The sequence below is a fragment of the Cheilinus undulatus genome, linkage group 12 (genome assembly GCF_018320785.1).
Source record: "Cheilinus undulatus linkage group 12, ASM1832078v1, whole genome shotgun sequence".
In the NCBI taxonomy this organism is placed as follows: Eukaryota; Metazoa; Chordata; class Actinopteri; order Labriformes; family Labridae; genus Cheilinus; species Cheilinus undulatus.
This window is the reverse complement of record NC_054876.1, coordinates 22,440,068-22,455,843: the sequence shown is the minus strand read 5'-3', so window position 1 is coordinate 22,455,843 and position 15,776 is coordinate 22,440,068. Positions and strand designations below refer to the sequence as shown.

At 39.6% G+C, this 15,776-nt stretch overlaps 1 protein-coding gene across 1 annotated transcript in view; it reads left to right on the top strand.

The window, feature by feature from the left end:
- The window catches only part of caln2 (calneuron 2), a 34,391-nt gene that overhangs the window by 7,097 nt on the left and 11,518 nt on the right, over positions 1 to 15,776 (top strand). The window lies entirely within an intron of this gene.

Here is a 15,776-nt window from a genome sequence, read left to right as displayed (position 1 = left end):
CAAACACTTTGGAGAAATCCTGAAAAATATCAAGAATCCATGTGATTACAAAACACATATATAACTTTTGGTTGACAAAACGTTTGATACACTGATCCTTTATATACATTATATATATACATTTTGGGGCCGATACTGATATTGGGGGCTTAAAAAAGCCGATATCCAATATATCGGCCGATATCCGATATATTGGCCGATAACCAATATATCAGCCGATAAATTAAATAAAAACTTTGATAAACATAGGATATATACTGTACATGAACGCAAATTCTTATATTTATATTATCTTTGTTTATTTCACAAAGATGCAACTTAGATGACTTTAAAATGCTGCATAATAGTCTTTTATTAGATAATGATGGACATGTGAATTAACAGTTGCATTTATCATTGTTTATTCTCTACTCCTGTGTCTCTACTCCTATAAGCAGTAGAGACGCAACTGATCGACTACAACTCCCACAATGCTTTGCATGTCAACAAATATGGCTGCTCACCGAAGAAAGTCAAAGTACATGATCGCAAATGGATTAAAAATGGATAAAAGATGCTTATTATCGGATGTAACGCTGTGGATTTAATCTCCAAAGACCCTGAAAAGTTACCAAAGTAAGAAAATATATGTTAATAAATGAAAATAAATGTTTTTAACAAGGCATCTGAAAGTCACTTATACTTTATTTTAACTAATATCCATTTTTAAATGTACTTTGTGACTTTACCAACTTAGCAGAATGTTGTAGAGTGCAACCAGTTAATCCATCACCAGTCAAACTGTGACATCGGTTCCATACATCTGACAAAATAAAGGATAAAAAGGTAACATGTCGGTTTAATGTTTTGGCTCTTTGTTTAAATCTGGTTCTTAAAAACGTATAAATACTTAAGTATTTTATGATAGTTTATATAATGATTTCAGTTTTTTAAGGTACTGTATGTCCTGCCCATACTTGGGTTCTCTCCAGGTACTCCCTCTTCATCCCTCAGTCCAAAAACATGCCTGTTAGGCAAATTGTTGACTCTAAATTGCCCATAGGTGTGATCTCTAGGTGTGTCTGTGTATGTCAGCCCTGCAATTGACTGGCCACCAGTCCAGAGTGTACACTGCCTCTCGCCCAGATGGGATAAGTGGTGTAGATAATGGATGTTTAAGGTTTCTATTGATTGTGAATGATCTCTCAAGGACCATCTGCATACCTCTGGGCCCACCAGGGGGCTGCAACATATGAAAGATCACTGATCTGTGGCATCATCTTAATTGAACACATTTGGCTGGCAGTTTTTTTTATGCCAAAACATTGCAAATGTACTGTACTGTGCAGAAGTTTTAGGCATGTAGAGCGCTAACGGTTCTTCACAGGTCCTGATGTTCCCACAACCCCGGGCTGAAGAGAGGAGGGAGGGTGGCCAGAGTCAGTGTTGACACATTTGACATGTACATGTGTCACTCAGCAGCCAAGGTCGAGCTTACCAGCATTTCTTTTGTCCAGGCCTTTGCACCCCTGGTAGTGCACCCAGCAACCATGTTTAAGCACCACATCTACCCATAACGCCGCCCTAAAGCTGTGGTTTTTGTTTTGTTTTCATCAGATTATTTTCCCATGCCCTTGGTAATGTACAAAGACATCCAGAGCATGACCTGGGTTGTGTCAATCCTCCTTCCTACCCGATGGGGCCCTCAGGTGGGCGTACTCGCCATGACAGGCCTTACTTCAGCCTCAAATTACGGCCCAAACATGCTAAAACTTCTGCACAGTACTGTATTTGTACAGTTTTGACTGTGTGCAGGAGTTTCCCTGTAATTTTTGATGGTTATTAACAAAAGAATTCTCAATATTGATGCCTAGAACTTTTATTCTTGTTTCTATGGTAATGAAAACAATGCCAATGTCATCAAAATTTAAAAATATATTAAAGTTTAAAATTTGATGATGATGTTTTAATATAACCCTAAGAATAACTTTTAAGAAATTGGCTAAATAAGTGGAAAAACTGGTGATTTTTGAATCAAGGTCAGCTCTTTCTTTGAAATTCGAATGTCTTTTTATGGCATCTGTGAAGTAGGGATGGGGAGAGATGGGCTACATTGTAACAGCGAACAAGGCTAAAAGAGATCAGAGAATACAAAGGGATGCTGGACAATAAGAGGGGATGAAGGGGGGGGGGGGGGTTGCCCCACATAAGGATACAGGAATATAAAGGAAAACCACAAAAGGAGAGAGAATGAAAGAAGAGGTATATGGCAGACTGTGATTTCATGAAGGTCGCAGACAGTGTGCGTCTCAGGGGTGATTTTAAATGTTCGCCTCCCACAAAGAAATAAACAGCAAAACAGGAAGACAGGATGGAAAAAAATGTGAGACGGAAGAAGTAAAAAGCAGAATAGGAGCAATGAGAGCAGAGAATATAGGAAGCAAGAGGAGGGGGGTTGAAATGGTGGGAGGAAGTGTGTCTCTGAGGACTGTGAGAGCAGCAATCTGTGTGCGTCTGTTTATATTTCACAGACCTCAGAGGGAGACAGGCAGAGAGGGAGAGTCATTGTGTGAGAAGCAGAAGATGGAAGAGAGGGTGGCACGTCATGGTGGGCCATAATGACTCAGTTCAGTATGTTCAGATAATATCCTCGCACACTCAGATGTAAAATGATTGACTTCATCAGGGAGGCAGGAGTTGGCAAGTTTTGTGTGTAATTACATTTCCCCTTTGTGTGTATTTGTGTCGAATAAATGTGCACATCCTTGTGTTTATACCCAGATTCAGTGCAGCATTGAAAAATCTGAGAAATATTTTGTTTTCTGTTTATTTTATACCAAAGCAAGGCCTGACTAAAACCTCTGGGAGATTTAAAACTCCTGACTCAAGTTACCACTTTTCTGCTGACAGTCAGTAAATTAGTTTTGAAAAAAGGAAGCACCCAGTCTTCCATTGCAAATTAAGCTCCATCGCCCGGAGATACAAAGCAACACAATCTTTTAGCCAATATTATAACAATGTTTACACTCTATAAAAACTATGTTTGCACTGAGCAGCTGCTGCAGAAACGTAAGCAAATTTTTCTAGCATTTTACAAAACTGTTTAAATGTTACTTGGGACATTTATCTTCATCAGGCAGATGCTTTTGCAGATGTTGTATGTCCCAGTGGGCTCCAAACATCAGGAGCAGTTATGGAGTGGTTTTTATAGACATTTATGGAGTAAATGTTCAATCTGAGTCAGGAAGCTATCATGTACTCATAAAGTATCCAGACCCTTTATACTTTGGTCAGTTTTGTTATGCTGCTGCCGGGTGCTAAAGTTGTTTATATTCATTTTTTTCTCTTATTGATCTACACTCTGCACCCCATAATGAAAAAGTGAAAACAGAATTTAGTTGTTTGTTTGCAATTTTATCAAAAATAAAAAACAGACATATTACATTGAATAAGTATTCAGACACTTTGCCAAAACAGGAGGAGGAGAGGTGACCAAGACCCCAATGGCCACTCTGACTGAGCTGAGATAAAGCTGAGTTAAGCAAAGAACCATAAGGAAAAATATTAATGCAGCACTTCACTGATCAGGGCTCATGGCAGAGTGGCTAGACGGAAGCCCTTCCTCAGTGCAAAACACATGAAATCCCGCTTGGAGTTTGCAAACAGAACTTGAAAGACTCAGACCGTAAAAATGAAGACTCTCAGGTCTATTGCAACCAAGACTGAACTGTTATATCTAAACATTAACCTTGCAAAGCAGATGGATACGCCCGTTTTCGTGTTTCTCACTAGTGAATACATGTTGCAAAGTTCCTGTCTTAACCATTTGGGCCCGGTTAGAAAGTGACAGGGCCAATCAGCGACGAGGGACAGTACTTAGTCGTGACGTAAGCAAGCAGCAACAAGGGGCTGGCGCAGTTATGGCAGGAGACATTAGCATGGATGCTGCTAAAGTGCCAGTTTTATCAGAACTTGATGACATTTCTTCGTTAAAAGAAGAACAAAGAACAGCAGTGAGTCCTTTTCTTTTCAACAACCACAAACGTCATGTACTGACATGTCTACAGTCGCCGTGGTTCGCATCATGCAGTTCTTTATGGAGTTTATTCCTCGGTAGCTGTGCATGTGCACCTAATGCATCAATGACATTATATCAGGTTATCTAAACATCATGTCTGGAGGAAACCAGGCAATGCTCGTCACCTGCAGACATCACTGGAGAGCGGAACAGTCCCCAATCAACCTGACTGAGCTTGAGTGGATTTGCAAAGGAGAATGGCAGAAAATCCGCCAGTCCAGGTGGGCAAAGCTTGTTACATATTCATTCATTCATTCATATTCAAAAAGATTCAAGGCTGTAATTTCTGCCAAAGATGCTTCAACTTAGTGCTGAGTAAAGGGTCTGAATACTTATGCCAATGTTATATTCCCATTTTTCTAATTTTTGATAAATTTGCATAAATTTCTAAAATTCTGTGAGGGGGGAATTGAATTTAGATAAATGAGGAAAAAACACGAAACTTTTTTAAATTGTAGCATCAGGCTGTAACATGACGAAATTGAACAAAGTGAAAGGGGTCTGAATACTTCCTTAATGCACTTTATATTGTCCACAAGTTGGGTGTAACCTTCCCGAAGAGCAAATTAAACTCTAAAGAAATCAGGTTAAGGTGTATAGGTTTGGGTTGTTGCTGCATTCAGAACTTTAATCTCTTAAATTGCACCTACAGTAGCTGTAGAACATCTGCACACCCCTGTAAAACATTATTTAGTATTCAATATTCCCTCCACCTTAATTATACTCCGTACCAGCTGAACAAAAATGCCCCAAAGCACGATGCTGTCCCATCATCCACCACCCTGGCTATGGATTGGTTTGGCAAGATGGAGGCCTTTTCTTATGAAGAAAAACATCCAAGCATGGCTAAATTTAGCAAATCAAATCTCCCTAAAGCACATGTTATTGTCTGATAAGGCCAAACTAAAAGTTTTTACTGTTATATCAAAAGGTATGATTGACCCAAAAAAACAGCACTGCATATCGTCAAGAGAAAACCATACCCACGACGAAGTATGTTGGTGGCAATATAATGCTTTGAGGCTGTTTTTGTTTTTGGGTTAGTTGAGATGGAGGGAATTATGAACAGTTCCACATACCATCATTGTCAAAACCTTTAGGTATGTGCTAAAATATTGATGATGTACAGGAATTTCAGCTTTCAGCATGAAACTGACCCAAGCATACTTCCAAATCTACAAAAGAATGGCTTCCCTAGAAGAAGTTAAAGGTTGGCCCAGCCAGATCCCAGACCTGAATGCTGCTGAAAATCTGTGGGTTGACCTAAAAATGGCTCTGAATAGGAAATGGCCTCATGATCTGACAGAGCTTAAGTGCTTTTGAGTGGGCAAATTTTGCCACGTCAAGAGAGGTTACACTAATAGACTCCTACCAGAAAAGACTGACTGAAGTACTCGACTTTTGTCGTTTTTGAAAAGAAAACAACTCACTGCTGTTCTGTGTTCTTCTTTTAATGAAGAAATGTTGTCAAGTTCTGATAAAACTGGTGCTTTAGCAGCATCCACGCTAATCTCTTCCTCCATAACTGAACCAGCTCTTCCTGCTGCTTGTTTATGTCATGACTCTGCTGCGCCTGAAAGTACTGCCCCTCGTTGCTGATTGGTCCTGTCACTTTCTAACCGGGCCCAAATGGTTCAGATGGGAGCTTTGCAAGATGGATTCACCAGTGAGAAACACGGAAACGGGCGTATCCATCTGCTTTGCAAGGTTAATTTTTCAGGCTTTCTAACAAAAAATATGTGCCCCTGGCCTGTCCTCAATCCCCCCAAGAATCAGACCCCTGCCCCCTCCACCTTTCAGAAAATGTGTGCTAAAACAAGCCGTTCTCAGATTATGATGTCATGTGGGGAGTTAGCACCGCCCCCAGGTTCAGTTGGCCTCCCCACTTGGAAGAAAGTTCTACCCTCCTCTCCTGAACCTCCTCTCAGCTGGCAGCTGAACTTTACTTGTACTTTGCTGCCAGCATCGCTGGAGTCTTCTTCTTTCCAGTGCAGCAAAAGATGATGATGAGGACAAGTGGCAGAGCAACAGTCAGGACATAGACGACCCAGAGCCACGGGTGCTCCTCTGCAGCGTTCAGCATCTGTGTGGCAGCTGAGAGGAGGATCAGGAGAGCAATAAGCAACATTCATTTCCTGAGAGGGGCAGGGTCAGACAGCTCATTGACAAAGCCACAGACACAGAAACGGCTTGTTCTGAGCAGGGCTGAAACAGAGGGATTTTTAGACATGCAAAAATGTAGTTTTGGAGTGTTTTTTTTTTCAGCAACAAACTTTACAGGCATGTTTTAGGGACCTCTGAGACCAATAGAAACTTGTCTTCAAGGGGTAAAATATGTGAACTTTAAGTGTTTTGACAGTAAAGCTGGCAATATATGCTTCTTCAATTCAATGGTTGTGGTTTTAAAGTTGATGTGAAGAGTTTTAAGTTGGTAATGAAACAGACTGATAGTAATATAAAAGTTTCTACATGTCCCACAAATGCAATAAAGATCAGAAAGACAGTTGAATTTTCTATGGTTATTTTTAATGCCTGTCAGATTTGCAGCCGGGTAGGTGTCAGACAAAGCTGAAAACACCATCGCCTAACAGCATTTGAGTATTTGACATTGCATCACATCACACAACATCTCACACTTCATCCAGCAAAAATGTAATTCTCTATTCTGTGAATTTCAGGCTCCCCTTGTCAGTGGTATGAAATCTAGTGTTTTATTTTGAATGTGGACAAACAGAAGTGTATTACTCTGTGTTGAAGAGCATTTGGTTGATTTAGTTCAACAGTTTTGTCTCCTTGTGCCTCCAAGTCAGAGCATAACAAGTCAAACATGGATATGGATGTTGCACAACTCCCTCCACTTTTTAAAACAAGTTCACATGTTCTGTTCAGTGAGGAAAGTAGAAGAAAACCAAAAGAATGTCCCATCTCGACACTCCTGATGTCTTGTCATCTATCTCTGTCCCTGTTCTTCCAGCTGCTTGGTGGCAAAAAGCAGGAGTAGGTGACAGAAAGAGAGCAGAGCAAGTAATTAGCAGCATTAATTCAGCTGAAAAGTGTCTTTTTTTAAATCACTACACTTATGACACTAATCTTGATGACGTTCACCAGTGTCAGCAGCAAAGATCCTTAGCTGATGGAATATATTTATAGAAATGTTTGGAGCCGTAACAGCGTGTAACTAAAGACACAAGATGAAGCCGGGCTATAAGAATAGCTATGACCAGCATTCACTAAGTGATGAATATTAACTAAAAATATCAGCTAAGCTATGTCAGATTAACACAGCTGGTTTTATATAACAAAGACAAAAAAAACCAACAACTTTCAAGTCCATCAATATTTATCATGGATTGAATAAAGCAGACTTTGTCGATTAGCCCAATTTCTGTTTGGCTAAAAAGTTATTTCTGTGAACGCATCATGGAGTGAATGTATCCGACACTTTAGCAGGTTATGGGACATGATATTAAAGTTGAGAGCTGTTTCATGAGAATTTGTCACATTGACAATAAAAAAGTTGAACTGGGGTTAAAATTTAACCAGATCAACTAAGACAGCTGGGATACATTGATCGTGTTTTTAATTATGCTGCACAACATATTTTTACAAATTTTACAACCAGAGTGATCTTCATACAGATAAGCTAAAATAAAAAGAATAAACGAAACACTGAAATACAGAGAAACATCTGATCTAAAACATTGTTGTATTAACAACACTTTTTAATCTTAATTCAATTTCACAGCCATCACTGATGAACTGGGCTGATGTGTGGCTCTGGCTCTGCTTTGGGTACTAAAAAATCATGTCAATATGGCTTTAGAAACCTCAATTTATGACCACACATCAAAGTCAACGGTCCAGCATGTCTTTAGTAAACAGTATGGATCTCTGTCCAGTCCAAATACCCCTGGTTTAAGTGGATATACTGTAAGTCTGGTTTTCCCTGGTTCATTGAGAACAAAGTTAAGTTTCAGCTTAGCACTCGTGTCGTGCGCCAGAAGGGATGTCATTGCATACCCTCTATTAGCATTAATTGAGCTAGAGTAGCTGCTGTATGCTAGCAAAAGTTAAAGTGAGGCACAGTTCATAGGGTTTGAGTACTTGCTACCAGGATTAGACCACTGATCTTTTTTTGCTTTTTGTTGAATTAAAAAAAAAGTCTAAATTGTTGTACTGGAAAATTGCAGTACTTCCTTTCTGACATAGGGTTTCTCATATGAATGACTGAGAGTGGCTGTCAGAGATGTACGGTCTGCAGCCAAACTGTCTTCAGATACAGCTCATATTCACAACACATTAGTTTGATTTCAGTGATGTTTATATACTAAACTATTGCTCAGTTGTTCCCTTATATTAAGGGTATAACATCTAAATGACACCCTCTTTACTTTTAAATATCCAGTGTGTACTCATGTTTGTTCAAAGAAACATTACAAATGTTGATTCATATGTAGTTCAGTCAAAGTTTTCTACCATTTAGGCTCTCTGTAGTTGACCAGCTGTTTGTATATTTGTTGATGAAAGCAGAGAGTAATTGAGTCTGAAGGAGGCAGAGGAAGGAGTCGACCAGTGGCAGGCTTGTGACTGCTGTCTGCATCTGTAGAGACAGTCTGCAGTGTTCATAGGATGATCAGTGATGCCAAATATAGAGTCATTTAAAAAAGGAAAAAAAAAAACATGGCGTCTGTGTTACATAACAACTACCATTTGGTGGCTGTTTTCCTTACAAAGTGCGATATGTGTACAAGCAGACATTTTAACGCAGATATCTGAGAAGTGACTGGGACAGAGCCTGGGGCACAGTTTGCTTCAGATTAACAAATCTGTTGATATTTTTAGGAGTTGTCTTTCATTACATCCCCTACCACTGTAACTAATTCGGTCTCTGTGGGTCTACTTTATCTATTGTTTATTTATAGTTAGTTTTAGCCTCTGCTCTCATTATTAGATATATTATCCTGTCTGTTTTTACCTGCAGTTTCAGTCTAATGTGTATCCTTTACAGGTGTTTAAATGTGTTTGCATTAAGAGTGTAAATGTGCATCTTTCTATATGGATTCACTTGAACCTGAAGATGTCTTAGAGACAGAAAAGAAGAAAAAATTAGCAACAAAAGGAACAACGCTTGTAGCTTGTCAGTCCGGTTGACTTTTTTCGAGAAGGGTCAAAAGACAAAGCAGGTGGATGACTGACGAAACGAGCGCTGCTGTAAGAGGGCAGGAAGGATTAGACGGGAGGGCCGGTGTGTGAGCACCTGTTCTTCTGATTGATGTGTCCTGGCTCCTTCACCATCTCACCGGTCACTGCTCACGATCCCCTGCTGTTTTCCTGTCACACGCACACTCACAGACACGCACATTCACACACATCCCATATTTGAGTTCATTCAGTGAAAGACAAAATACTCTGACAGGCAAAACTCCTGAGTCGTTGCGTCATTGTGTGTGGATGTCTTTGTCCTTCAGAGAGCAGGCAGGAGGAGAAATCTCATCAGTCAGTTGGTTTCAAACAGGTTACGGCTCCACTGTGGCTTTTCCCCCCTCAGACAGACAGACAGGAACATTGTACACTCTCCGTGCTGCTGCTTGGAGCTGTCATGTTGTCCGTCCTGAGGCAAGAGTCCAACAAGTTTTTTTCCTCCAATTCCCAGAATCCATTCAAAGCAGAGACAGCTTTGGCAGAAAAATCCGGCCCTCCAACTGCTGCTGCCACTCCCTGTCTCTCTGTCCCGGAGTCCCTGACAAGGTTGCATGAGTCAGAACAGTTAAAGGTCCAATCTGTACTTCTGTTTGACCCTTTAGATGTGACTCAGAATTCCATATTCAAAGCAAGTAGTCAGGATATAGGATAAAAAGTCTACATTGTTGACATTATGGCTTGTTTGACCAGTTTGGCTGCAAACCAAGAGGATGAAGATAAATGTTTTAAAATAAACATCTTTTCAAGCCTAAAAGGACTACACTCTTTCTAACATTTTTATTACTTAACTAGTTGCAACCAAGCAGTAATCTCCAGTGTTGCAAAATGTTGAGAAATGAACCACATGTCTTGAGTGCAAAGAAAAAATGCAGTTCTTCAGCTGTCCGCTTGAGGCTGCCTTCTGTAGCCTGCCTCAAATGGACAGCTGAAGAACTGCATCTGTGTTCTCTGTAGTTTCAAGACCATTCTGTGAGTTGTGGTTGAATGTCAGGCACATGACCAACACTTTTGATTTATGTGCTCACTCTTATCCCATGGTCAGGCAAGATCTGAGTGTTCATACTAAACGAGGTTAATCAGGACATACAAATAATAATTGTCAACAGATTTTCCTTTGAAAAGGCCTACAGTGGGAGGTTGAAGTCACAGCATGAGCAGCAAACATCTAACATCCATCATAAAAAATATTCCCTGTCAGCTGGACATCTGCAGATATTTCTAGAATGCTCATGTTTTCATGGTATGAAAATGCCAAACAGGCATTCCTACCTTCCTTTTTCCTTTTTTAAAAGATTTTCTTGGGGGCATTTTTGCCTCAATTTGATAGGGCAGCTGAAGAAAGAGGAAATATGAGAAGAGAGAGTGGGGGCAAGACATGCGCCAAAAATGTACTGAGACCAGGAATCAATCTGCAACCAAGAGCACAAAGGACTTGAGCCTCTGCCCACGAGTGAAGGAGTCTGAAAGTCTGAAGTGTGAAAAGCCAGTTTAAAATAGATGTAATATTTGCTTTGAACAAATATCTTTGTCATTTATAACCAAATAAGATTCCATTTTTCGTTCATCTGCTCCAAAAAACAGCTGTTGACAAGTTGACAAACTGTGACTCCTCAGTTCAGCAACTGCCCCTGCAAGGTCCTAAAAAGGTCTCGTCGTGTTGCAAATATTTGGTCTGAAATACGCTTAACAACAAACAGAGGAGTGGAAATTTGGTCATGACTTCAACTGAGTATTGCAGCTTAAAAATCATGGCTTTAGATCCCATATCAAAATACTATTTTTTCAGCAAAAAAAGTTGAAGCATGGTTAAAAGAGAAACAAAGCCTGAAGGTTATGCATACATTTTTTTTTACTGTGGTTGTGGATGAGTTAACTGAGAAGTCGGCATGTTGTAGTTGTTTGCCTGAAGGCTTAAGGCCCACCTTAACTCCGTCTCTTACTCTGTTTCTTGAAAGATGATTGCTTAATTTAAAGTTAGCTGGGGTCAACATTCCCAAAAAGTCAGCAGACCCTGTTTGGCTTTGCTTCTTCAATAACCACTGAGTGATGTCACAGAGTCCGTGTTTTACACAGCCTTTGGTTTCAGTTTATCCTCATGTAATTTTGTATAGTGCACGTTGAGTCACACAGCTGCTCAGCCTTTCCACTGTTGTCACATTTGTTTTTGTTGCTACCCAAAAAAGCCTCAGAGTAAAAGTGAGCCCTTCAAAAAGAAGAAAGAAAGGTCAGATCAGTTTGATCTTAGTCTTCCAAATTGTGCATAATATTGATTCGATGCTCTTTGGTGGCACATCAAACAGAGTATTGTCGGGTTTGTGTGTGATGAATAGGTTTGGATGGAAGACCAGACTAAATTATAAATGAGATTGTTTTTAAAGGGAAGTATCATCAGTATATAATTTTATGTTTGCAGTTGATAGAGGACTAAATTCAATGTCCCATGTGTCCTGTGTGAGTTGTGTTTCTTGTTTTTCTTTTTCCTTCTGTGTGACTATAAATCTGCACTGATGTTTCCCTAACGAATAACCTGAATAGGGGGCCTTGATTGGCTAGACTGAATTGATACACATTTGCAGAGCCCTGTAGGCATGCATTTTCACACAGATCCAGATAAATTAAATGTATAAAGATAAATTACTTGATAATTCATATTTTTGTTGGTTTATAAAGTGTGTGTTTTCAAATGTGAAGGTGTTTCATAGTGTGTGTATGTATGCATGTTTGTCAGTAACATCTTAGCTCTGAATTACTGCATTAATTTCTCGGCAATAGCACAGTTAATGAATAATGATGCTGATAAAACACAAAGCAAATTAAACAATAAGGCTATGCTATCATTTATTGTACTGGTTTAGTATTCAAATATTATGGTAAATTCATTCATGGTTATTGTTGTTATGACAGCTGCAGATAATCCTTGATGGCACTTTTTGATCTCATCAGTTACAAGGAACCGAATGCCTTATAAAAAGCTGTTGTCTTAGGGTTTTTTGTTTTTTTTTTTTGTTTTTTTAGACTTTTTTGTTGTCTGAGAGCAGTGGCTCTAGCTTGTCCAATGCATTTGGGTTTCTCACACAACCCTGGCTCTCTGAGTAGTATGAGTGAGATGTGTCACTAGTCTGCCCTTCTTACTATTCTGGTAAAGCGCAAAGAAGTGGGCTTCTTTTGAATGACAAGCAATGCTGCTGGATAAACAAGACTGCCAGTCTCTCCGAGCTGGTTTAGTAGTATAGAACTTCTGATAATATGCAAGGAGGCTTTCCTTTTCTGTGGAAAATTTAAACAAAGTCCAAGTGGTGGGACCAGTGAGTTTCAGAGGACATCTTTTGAAGATGTGGTTACCATATTGAAAATGCTGACTCAGTCACCCCAGAAACAAAGAGGCAGAGCAAACATCAACTGAACAGCATCTATCAGTCAGATCAGTCATGCCCCAAATTATGCAAAGCTCTGATACTTCCTATTACCAAAATGTCCAGGTTATGTGCAGTGCGTTCTAATAAGTTGTTTTCAGATGACATTATATCACAGCAAAGAACTCCAGATGAGGACAGGAAGTGATTTCTGAAAAGAGAAGCGCAATCAAGATGCTAAAGTATTGTGCTGTCTACAACAGTGTCAAATGTTCAAATTGCAAAATTTTCAATAGATCATACTTTACTCTTGAAAGAAGTGGCACATGTCAGTACACCTCTTTGTTTTCTCAGCAACACTAGTGCCAAATTCAGACACAATAACAGAAATAGCAGATTGTGTCACTCTGCAGGTGTTGCTGCTGGCTTTTTTAACCTTCCATGAAGCTGAAATTACTCTGGTCCTGTGCATTTCTGTTCTTCAAGACTGTTTAGAACAGCAGTCACATTTGTTTTCTCTTTTCATTCCAAGCTTTGTTTATTATAGATGGCACTCATCCTGGTTATTTGTTCATTCAAACCCTGCCGCCAGCCACAATTAAAAGTTCCTGATGTAAACCAGTTCTTTTCTAACATTGCAGAGCAGGTGGATACGTCCATTTCCTTGTTTTTCACTGGCGAATCCATCTTGTAAAGCTCCCATCTGAACCGTTTGGGCCCGGTTAGAGAGTGACAGGACCAATCAGTGACAAGGGGCAGTACTTTCAGGCGCAGCAGAGTCGTGACATAAACAAGCAGCAGCAAGAGCTGGTGCAGTTATGGAGGAAGAGATTAGGGTGGATGCTGCAAAAGCGCCAGTTTTATAAGAACTTGACAACATTTTTTCATTAAAAGAAGAACACAGAACAGCAGTGAGTTGTTTTCTTTTCAAAAATGACAAAAGTCGAGTACTGACATGTCTATAGTCCCCATGTTTCGCGTTATTCCTCAGTAGCTGCGCACGCGCAGCTCGATAGCGGCTACATCGCGTGTTTTGTTGCTCTGATTGGCCTGTAGAGATGTGACAGACAGAACAGTCATCCAATCACACTCTGAGTTTTTTTTCAAAGCCTCTGCCTTTTCTCAAATGTTTCCTATTGAAGCCTTCCCAGATGGATGTGTGAAACAAATCCATCTGGCGTGTCAGGTTAGTTCTTTCCCCTGGACCAGCAAAACTGGTGCCATGCTGGAACTATTTGTTTGGTCCCAGAGCCAGTTCTTTCCCTGCGGAAAAACTCAGAACTGGTGCAAGATTAAGCGCAGGCTCCGAACCAGTCCTGGAGTTGGCTTGGTGAAAAAAGGGTAAAATTTTGGCTGGGGGGGGGGTAACTTTGTCCATTGATATTGCTATTATGCTTGTGTACATTAAACACTGCAGACAGGGCCATAGATATCCCTCCTACTACAACAATACTCCAGAAAGTCACTGCTCCTGGCCTAGAAATATTCAAGCATATAAACCAAATTCTAACACTAATTATTTGATTAGTTTTTAACAATTAAACAAATAAAACAAACATGATGTAAAATTGACTTTTGTGGTACTGGTAGGCGGTCACTGATGGCTTGAAGAAAGCAAACAATTGAACTCTATTTTTAAAGTTTTTGTGCTTGGTGATGATAATGGAGTCATTGTTTTTGCTACAGAATTTTAAAATAGATGTAAGTGGCTTAATTTTTGAAACTTGAGCTTCACAGAAAAAGTACCTGATGGTCACACTTGTTTTGATACTCAGTCCTATCATCAGTACATTCAAAGGAGTGTCATACCACTTGTACGCTGATGACTTTCAACTTTATACACCTTTCAGTGGCATGGATAAAATGGCTGTTTTACTGCCATTAAGGGTTGGATGAATGATGATTATCAGTTTAACACTGATAAAATTGAGATTTTCAACATTGCCTATGAGAACATCTCTTTCCATGTTGAGAAAGGTTTTAGATCCCTGTCTCTTTCTTTGAAGGAAATTTCAAAAAATCTCAGGGACATTTTTGATCTCTCACTGCTTTTTTTTAATCAGTATGTTAAATCACTGATCTGTGCTTGTTTCTTTCATTTAAGAAACATCTCAAAACTAAAATTTATTGTGTATCAAGCAAAGTTGGAAATGCTTTTTCATGCTTTTATATCTTCCTGGCTTGACTAGTGCAAATCCTTCCTTTTTCGTTTACAGTCGGTTCTTTTCAGAAATGAAAAGAAAGATTGCTAACTAAGATTGCTAAGATTAAGATTGCTAACTAGGTCCAGCAGGACAACTCACATCACTCCTATTTTACATTCCTTACATTGGCTCCCTATCATCTCCTTAATTCATTTTAAAATCCTTACAATGTCCGGCATGGGCAGGCGCCAGAATACATCATAAGCCTCCTATAGACTGTGAGTTTTAGTAAATTTATACTTTTCTGGCACGCTACTGTGTGATATAAATCTCATACGATGTTAAGGTTGATGTGTGCAGACTGTATGATGACAACTCCCACTAAACGCCCCTGAATTTCAGGCTATGAAGGATGCCAATATGCAAGAAATAAACGCCATCAGTGTGTGTCATCCATCTGTGCCACCAGTGCCATGGTAAATAATGAAGCAAAGCAACAACAAAGTCATTGTTATATGTTTAGAAAAACATCTGAGATTAATATTTTCCTTCTTGTTGGAATCACTGTGAACTTCTGCGTTTTGGAATTGTCTCCATTCTAATGCTAACTTTTTTGTTTATTAGCACCAGTGATGCTTTTATCAGTATGTCATATGTTGCTGCATTCTGATTTGTTGGTAAGTCGACGTTGGTCATAGCAGCAGTCACATTGTGAGATGGTCATCCTAAATTTCTGACACTGTCAGAATTTTTTCCCAGGCTATCTGACCATGACAATGGCCGTCTGTCAACCTACTGACAGTGCGATGTAGGACCACAGTTTTAGAGCCACGATCAAAGATATTGCCACTATCAGTCATCTTTTGTCTGGGACAGCCCAAAATCGCTCATTTTAATCCAGGCTTTAGACCTGCTCCATCCCTTCAACCCCTGCAGATCCCTCAGGTTCTCTGACCAGGCTTTTTTTTTTTTTTGTTGTGGTTCCTCAAGTTCGTTTAACAACTAAAGGGGATGATGTTT